This window comes from Haemaphysalis longicornis, unplaced genomic scaffold, assembly GCF_048455015.1.
Source record: "Haemaphysalis longicornis isolate Haplotype H1 unplaced genomic scaffold, Haemaphysalis longicornis Haplotype H1 scaffold_8, whole genome shotgun sequence".
NCBI lineage: Eukaryota > Metazoa > Arthropoda > Arachnida > Ixodida > Ixodidae > Haemaphysalis > Haemaphysalis longicornis.
This window is the reverse complement of record NW_027526445.1, coordinates 128,504,356-128,513,231: the sequence shown is the minus strand read 5'-3', so window position 1 is coordinate 128,513,231 and position 8,876 is coordinate 128,504,356. Positions and strand designations below refer to the sequence as shown.

The following is an 8,876-nucleotide window of genomic DNA, read 5'->3' as shown; positions in this document are numbered from 1 at the left end:
GATCACGGTGCTTCCTAATGCGTCCATCGCAGCGCTTAGCGGTAGTGAAGTGCAATCGCTTTGTTTGAGACGACGTTACCGACACTAATTCCAACACAAAACGCTGCGAGCCAGAAACAGCATTCACCGAGATTGCGCGCACCAGCCCCTCAATGAGTCATGGCAGTGAGAGTATCAGTGTATTATGGCGTCAGACGTCCATCCAAATCGTATTCCTAGATCAACAGTTCACTGGAGAGTTGGTTCCACGGTGCCTTAATTATAAAGGGCAGTAGCCACATATTCGTGAAGCTAAAGGCAGTCATTCCATTAACTAGTGGCTGTGCGTACGAGTGGATATCGCCAGCAGCAATTACTACACCACGCGGCTCCTGCGACGAATGCCAACAGCGAGTGATGCTCACCGCGGTAAGCCGGTAAGCCCCGCACATCGCGCAAGAAGCGCGCGTTCACTCGCCTTGTCATGAGTGGTGAGTGGGGCTCAGCGCGAGTGCAACTCACACTCGCGAGTGGAGTGGGGCTCACCGCGAGTGCAACACACACTCGCGTGTGGTGAGTGGGCTCACCGCGAATGGAACTCGCACTCGCGAGTGCTGAGCGGGGCCCACCGCGAGTGGAACTCGCACTCACGAGTGGTGAGTTTCACTCGGCCGCGAGTGGCACTCGCACTCGCGAGTGCTGAGCGTGGCTCGCCGCGAGCGAAACTCGCACTCGCGAGTGGTGAACGGGGCTCACCGTGAGTGGCGCTCGCACTCACTCGCACTCGCACTCACAAGGTCAAAACGACGGTGAGGCTCACTCACCACTCACTCGTGAGTGGTGAGTCGGGTGTGTGTGAGTCCACTCATGAGTGAGTTTGCCGACCTATGCCCCACGATGCAAAAAAAAAGAAAGTGGGCGTTGTCAGCATCGGATGGTACAAAACCCCTAGCGCAGTCGACAAGGCATTTGACGTGCCCAATACACTATTTGTAGGTGCGTGCCAAATGCTTCAAGGGAATCATCATCATTACCATTATCATTTTCGCCTTCATCACTCGAAAGCCGCTCGCCGCGGTGGCTCAGTTGCTAAGGCGCTGCGCTGTTGAGTCCAAGGGCGCGGGTTCGATCACGGCCGTGGTGGCCGCTTTTCTGATGAAGGCGAAAAGCGAAAACGATAGTGTGTCCAGATTTCGGCACACGTTAAAGATCCCCAGGTGATCAAAATTAATCCGGAGCCCTCCACTACGGCGCGCCTCGCATCCCGGGTGTAGCATCGGATCGTTAAACCTTACAATCAATCAACAGTCACGACATACCTGCCATAGGCAATCAATCGCACAGCTTCAATTAAAATGCACATAACGCCTTTGCAATCCCACACGTAATTTTTCGAGCTGATATCTCTGCAACAGCAAGGGTGAATTCATATGAAGGCCATAATTATTACATAATTTGACATTTATCGCCGTACGTTTCATTTACGTTCCTATTGTCTTCTCTAAAAAATTAAATGAAATTCATAAGAACATAACAATCACCATCATTTACACCACTGCACGCGGATAATTCCACGCAAACGAAGAATGGCGTAGCAGACCTCTGCGGGACCAAAGAACTGCCAGGTGGATGATGAGGGGGTGCGGTGTAGGTCAGTGGCGCCTTCCTTCGGAGCGTGTGTGCACTAGGTGCGCCACTGTGTTGACAGTGTGTAATAGATGTCGTTGTTGAACAACTCATGTGATTGGAGTTAGCCAATCACATGTGTAGGCGTGTCGTCGTGGGTCATCGGGAGAATAAACGTCCGCTCACCGATGCTACAGCCGCTACAGCGCTACAGTACACTGTACCGGGGTAGTCGTTGGCTCAAGCGGGTGGATCTCGCTCCTTGATCGTGACGTGGTATGGTGTGCCGGCGTACGTCGCGCCCGTTCCAGCGCCGGGCCCTTGTCGTCGGTCGCCTGCCGCGACACAACGGGGGGGTGGTGATGTTCCTCGGGGGGACGTGAGGGCCCTGGTTGACCGCCAACCGTTCACACTACAAAGGCTCGACACCCCACCGTTACAGTGTACCACCGTTCCATGAGGAGAGACGGCGCACTAACCCCACCGGCGTGCCATTTGGTCCCAGGAGCACGGATAAAAACCAGCGGGAGGCCCACCGCCCACCCAAGGTAAAGCACGCAGCACCACATTCTGCCCCTTCAAAAAAATCCACACGCTTCCCGCGGGCGGAGTTCTACTGCCATCTCTGCCATCGACACCTTGACGACGTAGCGTACGCGGAAAAGCACATTCAGCAGGACGTACACCTTACCAAGAAGGCCGTCAGTGACTTGCGGATGGACGTTCAGAACCTCCCATACCCTGTCGACGCCCATGGGCGACGCGATAAGCAACTTCGTCAAGCAGATTGCCGAGGAGCTTGGTCTCTCGAGAGAGGAGGTTGAACTGCTGAGGAGCATACCCGAGGACTTGGAGGCACTCAAGACATTACCGGATGTCAGGCTCACGCTGCACGGGTCGTCGGTGAACGGCTTTGGCCTGAAGACGAGCAAGGTTGAGATGGTCCTGTCTCCAGCCGGAAAAGCGGACGCCATGAAGCTTTTCACCAAAACTGCCGACCTGCTTCTGCAGTGCCCCAAGTATTCGAACATGCAAAAGGATTTCTTGTCCAAAGCTCCACGAACACTCTTCAGGGACGTCGGCAGCAACATCTCCTGCGAGATAATCAGCCTCAACCACTGCAACTCGCTCAGACCTCGAGGCATGTGGACGACTACGTGTCGCTCGACCCCAGGGTACAAACTCTTGGGCTCGCATTCCGGTTTTGGGCCAAGATCTGTGGCCTCGACCAGCAAGAGAAAGGCACGTTGCAAGCGCACCCCTTTGCCGTCATGGCCGTGTTCTTCCTGCAACAGTGTAAGCCTGTCGTGCTGCCTGTTCTACACGAGGTGAAAGTGTGCGATAAGTCCGAGTCATACTTTAAGCCTAAAGATTTGGAGGGCCGGTGGGTGTGCAAGAATTACCACTCCGTGGGCCAGTTGTGGGTTGAGCTCCTGCGCTTCTATGCAAAGGAAGGAACAGCGCACATTCTAACAAAGGACGACAGAGTAACACACCACAAACTCTGTCGTCTTTTGTTAGAATGTGCGCTGTTCCTTCCTTTGCATCTGAAAACCACCAACTAGCCCAACATGCCACCCTTTTGCGCTTCTATGCCGTCGAGTTCAAGCTCAACAAACACGTGGTATGTATCCGGAAGTCCCAACCGGTTCTCATAGCCGAGAAGTACTATCGAAGATCCGTACTCGTCAAAATGGAACTTGGCCCGTTCCATCCCGAGCGAGCGGGTGTACCTGTTTGTGAAAGGCTGCCTGCGCTCGGCAGCCGTCTACTTCCTACTGCACCAGCTCCCGTCGGGGCCCATGTTCACCATGCTGCGGGCCCGCCTCACTACAAGGACGACTCAGAGTTCGGGTCTGAGTCTGACCAGGAAGAGGACAAGCTCAAAGGCAAGAAGGAAAGGCAGAGCCAGCCGCCGGAACTCTCGGTTTTGACCAGGGGTAGATGGCGAGGAAGAGCGAGGGGATGGTGCTAAGGATAACGATGATGATAACTACCTCTCCTTTGACGAGAATGTCAATGTCGTTAGCAACCGCCACCTAGTTCCGGACCCGGTGTCACCGGTGCGGCAAAATTGGCCACCGCGTCAAGGCGTGCCCGCGACAGCCGGCTCTAGACACTAGCGAGTGTGAAGACAGGAACACACCTAGCCGCTATAGGGACAACTGCCAAGGCTAACTTTGGCAGAGGGTAGATGCTAGGCATGTATAAATAACAAAGACCTGTTTCACACGCCTGTTGTAATAAATATGCGATCTGTGGCAATAAATATGCGACCTGCATCTTCATTTACATCATCATCATCATATTCCCCGTTATTTGCATTAGTGCACGCGGAAAATACCGCACGGAAGAATATAGAGTTTTAGCATACCGGGTACCGTCCGCTAGCGCTACGGCGGCGGGTAGCGGGGCGCGACTGGGAAGGTGAAAAATTCGTTTCGGTGGGGGGATTAGTTATGCCTACAGGAAACCGGAGGGATAGCGAAGATGACCTTTTACAAAGCCCTTCGCCATGCCCACGCCTTCTCTCCACTGAGGGGCAACCTCCACGCCCTCCTCGCGCGCGCATGAGCGGTTGGGTCCCGGTAACCGCTAACCGCTATGCTAAAACTCTCAACGTCCCGTAATGTATGTATCTGCATGCCATTAGCGGCAAGCACAAAAATTAGCGCCCTTCCATTCTGTGAAGATGGATGACTTGTGAAGCTGGGCGGAGGCGACGGAGTGCACGAAAGAAACACCGTTTTTTGTAATTTGTCAATGAGTATGCTTCCCAGCCAATTCGTTTAATGAAACTTGGAAGAACTCGAGCTTTATTCCAGCGAACACACATGGGCCTGCCTGTTTCCCTCCCGCGTCGCAGGCACTTTACTGTCTGGGTAACACACAACCTAATCAGCCCGACCAGTGAAGGCACCAGATAGGTCGCGGGACTCGGGTAGCATGGATGGGAGAAAGAGAGAAAAAAACTGGACTAACGACGAGTGGTGACCAGCGCTTGGAGGGCGCCGGTGACCTGAGCTGCTCGTTCAGCAAGTAATTGCTGGACTTGAGGGTCCGAGCTGCCTAACGCCGCCTCCCAGTGCTCCTCAGAAGAGATGAGAGGGAATGAGTAGTGGGGGCATTGCCGAATGATATGAGAGACTGTTTCGGAGGCTCCGCAGTCGGGGCATTGGGGAGAAAGAAATATCGAGGGATAAATTGCATGTAGTCTGGCGCGACAAGGGAGGGTATTGGTTTGGAGAAGGCGCCAGTATCGTTCCTCTGCGACAGAAAGGAACGATACTGGCGAAGTGGAACGATACTGGCGCCTTCTCCAAACCAATACCTTCCCTACTTCGCGTTTTAAGCAGCTTTCTCTTACGAAAGGGGCTTTCTGTGACGAATAAATATTTGACTGAATTTGATTTGGTTTTATGCTGGTGGGTTGATTGTGATTACAAGTCATTGAGCGCCGCTGTGCAAGACCTGCAGAAGTACTCAAAGAGAATAAATGATCATGGTAATAACATAACGGAAAAGGATGTTCACCCACTTCCTCGCATCGACGGCGCCCTCGATTGCCCAGCTCCACGGTGACAGATATTTTTCCTTCGTTGAACTCCGCTCGGGTAGTGGCAAATCCCTGTGCGCCCCAAGGACCGGGAAAGGACCGCGTTTGTAACTTCTGACGGGCTGTGCCAGTTCAAAGTCGTGCCTATTGGGCCTTGCAATTCCCCCGCAACATTTGAAAGGATGGGGTACTCCCTCCTGCATGGTCTTGAGGGGTCAATTTGTGCTGTCTCGATGACGTCATCGTGTTTTCGCCCCCGTCTGGCACGCACATTCGTCGACTTTGAGCTGTTTTTGAAGTTTTTGGGCGTGCTAAGCCGCAGCCTAATGCCGCAAAGTGTCAGTTCGTTCGCCACCAAACCACCATCCTTGGCCATCTCGTCGACTCTGCGGGTGTGCAGCCTGAGCCAAGATTCACGCCGTCAAGAACTTTCCAGTCCCACGCACAACAAAGGACGTACACAGCTTTGAAGGCCTTTGTCTCACACTTTCGCCGCTCCGTTCAAAATTTTGCCCACATCGTCCGTCCCCTCACGGACAGTCTCATAAGTGACGCCACCTTTGCCTGGGGCCTGTTGGGACATTGCAATCCCACCGCTGACAACCCGTTGCTGCATACGGGAAGGCGTACCGAGCCGAACTTTGTCGCCTCGGACATACGTGTGGTAGCGTGGTGGAGCGAGCGGCCAGCCAATGTTGCAGCTGTGGAGAAGTCCAGAAGCCGTAGGCAGACGTAACTGTTCACTTCATAGCGAGAGATGAGCCGAAGCCAAAGAACAATGCCCCGACGGGTGAGGTTACAGTACAGGGCTCGAGCAGAGTGACAGCATTGATTCACTGCTCTAACAGGAATGAACTACAGCGCTTGGTGTGTCTTATTTATACCCAAAGCGCCAACGGTCAAAACAAGCGTTCCCTCTAGATTCTGCCCACGACACGAACAGCACAGACACACACAACACTCTTTCCAGAGTTCGTGAGCAGTCGGTAGTAGCGGCGCACGCTGCGTCCGAGAGAGGGGAGAGAGGAGGTCTCCGCAGCGGTTCGATTCCCGGCCGCGGCGGCCGCTTTTCTGATGGAGGCGAAAAGCAAAAACGCCCGTGTGTACGAGATTTCGGCGCACGTTAAAGATCCCCAGGTGGTCAAAATTAATCCGTAGCCCTCCACTACGGCGCGCCTCATCGCCTGCGTTGCGTCGGCGCGTTAAACCCTACAATCAATCAATCAATCAAGGTCTCCGCAGCGGACTTCCGTGTCTTTGGGTAAGTCTCGGCGTGTTGCGTCAGCACGCTACCGAAGTTTGATCACGCCGCCACCGATCCAGACGTGTAGCGACGCGTTTGAATTGTCGGCTGCAAGCGTGAGTCACCGACAGGGGAGGCCTGCTTGAAAGGCGCACGTAGTGGAGCCTTCGCCGCACAGCCGAGGAGTATTGCGGCGGGATGATTCGTAACAGGCCCCACCGAACAAGCTCACAAATTTTCGACGCTCATCACGCATCTGACAAATGCCCCGATTTTGGCTATTTTGATCCGCCCGCTCCTGCCGAGGGCTGTTTTGTCCCAATCCGGCCACAGCGGAGTGATTGCGTACGCCAGGCGCCTGCTGACCCAAGCAGAGTGCAGATATTCCATTACGGAGCGGGGATGCCTTGCACTCGTTTGGCCCGTTACCAGATTTAGACATGGACGCCCGTTCAGCCTTCTTGCTGACCACCATGCTCTTGGGACGACTTGGTTGCTGGGCGCCATGTCTTCAGGAGTTTTCTTTTACCGTCATCTACCGGTCTGGTCTCCTGCACACGGACTGCATTTTGAGGTTACGATGTGGGCACTGCTTCAAGCGAAATAAATGTGAGCAACGCATTGCTTCATTCCCGGGTTTACACCCTGCGACACACAAGACATTTTCCGACAGCATGAAACGGCTATGTACATGTACAGTCATGGACAAAGGAAATGCGAACAGGAAAATACGCACCCGAGCCCGCAAAATTGAAAAAAAAAGTACTGTTCGTTGAGGACCAATTATGGCGCGTTATTGGTTTGTTTGGAAAGCCAAATTTTCCAACTTTGTTTTTGTAACTAGCCACGCATCATTTTGTCTTGCATGGAAAGAAATCGCGCCATTTGTGTGTTCTGGTTCATATTTTCGTGATCGCAATTCCTTTTTCTATGACTGCACCTCTATGTACGCGAAGAAGTCTTGTGAATGCACACTACAAGCAGTGTAAAGTATACATTTGCAAACATTTTTCGAAACATCATACTTTGTACTCTACACCACAACGTCTGGAAAATTAACGTATTTAACGGCCTCCTTTGTTCTAGACGTTGCGTCTATCCCACGCACATTATTAGAAATGCCTTTAAAATGACCTCCTCCGTGAGTCGTGCTATGTGGGCACCAATGGCTTTCACGGGAGTCAAAGGGCAGGAGGAGGAGGTTGCAGCTTTACTAAATTCACCGTAAATTCGGACAGAGATACATATAACGCGAGACAGATTGGCGAAAACGATTGTTCATGCCGGTTGTGTTAACAGATTGACGAAGCATTTACAACTACTGATTTTGGGTAGAGTAACCGCGATCCAGACCGAGTTTTGTAGAAAAATGACGCCAAGCACTTCTTTATAAATATAACAAGGGTCCGGCATGGGCTTCATAGTAAATTTTCCAGAAATAAGATTTAGCGCAGCGAAAGACATGGACGGTGAAAAGGACGGGAATAGCGCCCGTCCCGTCCTTTTCATCGTCCGTGTCTTTCGCTGCGCTAAATCTTATTTCTGTAATATGAACCAACTCGCCGAGCAACACGTCTTACTAAATTTTCCAGATTACGCTACAGTTCGTTGGTAGCTTGTAAACGACAAGCAAATGAAATACGACTAACCGTAAACCTTTCACAAAAAAAAAAAGTGAGGGGAGGGGGCGCCGGGGAGGTCGTTAGGCAATCGAAATTATTAGTGATTTTAGTGATTAGTGATTAGTGAAAAGTCGGTGCCTCAATCAACAACACCATGGGCTATTATAGCGAGCGGTTAGCCATGTTGCGCAAAAAAATGCTTCCAGCGAGAAACGCGCCCAGAGCCTTCTAAATATAGAAGGCTTTGAAGTTGACCCGATTCTAGCGCTCCAGAAAATGTACGCGGCTGCTGTGGGGCGTGCCGAATCTACTCACTGGGAATTTTCAAGCGAAGCTTGTATTGCCCGACTTGCGCTGTCGGTGGTGTGTTACGCCGAAACTCCTTGCGGTAAAGTCAACTGTATTCATGTGCACGTGCTCAACGGCGACGACGACGATGACGATGATGATGATGCCCTTGAAGTGTTTAACACGTACCCACTCGGGAGAACTCGGGATTGGCCAAGGATGAAGTGTTGGCTTTGCCCCTGTGGGAAGCTATGTAGATTGAATTATAGATTGAAACCATCCCGCGGATTCCCCTTCTCGGACGCAGCTCTCATCGGGTTGTTCACGCACTAGCGCGGCATAAGTAGAACAATAGTTGTTCCCTCCGCAGGAGAGCAGTCAGCCATAGAAGAACGTAAACGTTCCCGATAATCGCTGAAGAATGTTCTATAATAGCATATACCAAACATTTGCGCTCGGGTAGAAGCTCAGGATATGAAAGGGTTTCGGTTGGTAGATCGATTGTTTTGCATTTTCGTTTCGGTCACTGCGTTTTGATTTTGGCAGAAGGGTTTTCGTTTTC

At 52.2% G+C, this 8,876-nt stretch overlaps 1 long non-coding RNA gene across 1 annotated transcript in view; it reads right to left on the bottom strand.

Annotated features, from left to right (window-relative positions):
- Positions 1 to 8,876, bottom strand: part of LOC144150107 (uncharacterized) — a 131,187-nt gene that overhangs the window by 48,924 nt on the left and 73,387 nt on the right. The window lies entirely within an intron of this gene.